This window comes from Triticum dicoccoides, chromosome 3A (genome assembly GCF_002162155.2).
Source record: "Triticum dicoccoides isolate Atlit2015 ecotype Zavitan chromosome 3A, WEW_v2.0, whole genome shotgun sequence".
NCBI lineage: Eukaryota > Viridiplantae > Streptophyta > Magnoliopsida > Poales > Poaceae > Triticum > Triticum dicoccoides.
The window spans coordinates 283,191,523-283,192,871 of NC_041384.1; the positions used below are offsets into that span (position 1 = coordinate 283,191,523).

At 45.2% G+C, this 1,349-nt stretch overlaps 1 protein-coding gene across 1 annotated transcript in view; it reads right to left on the reverse strand.

Moving 5' to 3' along the window:
* Positions 1-210: 210 nt before the first annotated feature.
* Positions 211-1,349, reverse strand: part of LOC119268078 — a 4,694-nt gene continuing 3,555 nt past the window's right edge. Inside the window, exon 11 of the mRNA XM_037549581.1 lies at positions 211-1,333. The gene's annotated coding sequence lies outside the window, so the exon portion shown is untranslated. The remainder of the gene's footprint in view (positions 1,334-1,349) is intronic.

Here is a 1,349-nt window from a genome sequence, read left to right on the forward strand (position 1 = left end):
ATCTAACTATTTTTTCTTTACATAAATTATCTGTTTTACTAGATTATCTCTTTTGATCATCAATTGGCCATGAGCTGCTGGGTCATTAAAACAACGGTTTATTTTGATCATAGAGTTTCACTATGACCATGAGTCGCCGGGTCCATAACACACCGGGTTATGATGATTTTCACTTGTGAATCAATCAAGACAAAGAATAGCAATTGGCGGTTCATACAACAATGCCTTGCCGTACTTCAAAGAAGTTGGTATTTCCTAACATGCTAGGAGGGTCAAGGGAAGCACCACACCAGCCATAAGCAGCTATACTTCCAAAGTTTCAAAAGTACACGAAGGCACCAAAGACAACAAAGTTTGTACTATCCTGTTACAAAAGCCACAGCAGGGCTTACATAAATCATCAAAGTTTTCTTAGGAGTCATTACTCCTGCAAGACGGCTCGTGTACCATCCGGGTTAACCTGCTCTGGGTTGACGCCTTGATCATCTGCCGTAGTTGATGTTTTCCGTATCATCCTGCGCTAGCTCGTCTTGGTTCTGAAGGTTGTCAAGATCCCAATTGTAGGTCGTTAATTCTTGGAAGATAACATCAACTTGCATGATAATTGATGGGTCAACATCAGGAGCAACTATGTGCTTACGACCAGCAGGAGTCAAGTTGATAGGGTCAAAAGTGGGCGGGTCAACTCCCATGTTCTCTTCATTGTAAGCCGCCCGATATTTCTTCAGATCGAGGCCTTGAACCAATTGACTCACCAAGACACGAGTTTCTTTCATGCAGCGGGCATAGTCCTTTGCCGTGAATCGAGTACCATACGTATTGAAACCCGCCAGCCATCTCAGATGGATCCATTTCTAGCACATAAGCCTTGGCCCGGATTAGAGACATCATTGTAGGTACTTGGGTGGCTGATTTCTTCCACGCATCTATGTGCATTGGCAGGGTTGAGAGTCTTTTCAGACCATCCCTTATGAAACATGGCGAGTCTTCTTTGCCCATCGCAGCTGTAATGGTGAACAAACTTCCAGCATACAACTATTCAAGGAAAGTATAAACCGAAAGTCTGAGCTCGAGCTCAGATGGACTCGATATCATAGCCGTTAGCTACTGCTAAGATTCGCATCGCCCCATGTATTTTAGTCTGTATTCAGACTTGTATGCGCAGCTTTTTCCCACACCATGGCCCACCCATCCACCGCTTTTAATGCAATGGCCGTCATCCCCACAGCAGCGGCTCAGATGGGGCTCCCGCGTCTTGGACTATGGCTCAGACGTTAGCCACTAAACGGACTGCATTGAACCATACCCGTTTAATTTATCACCGCACCCACCCCTGTAGCCTTCCATTA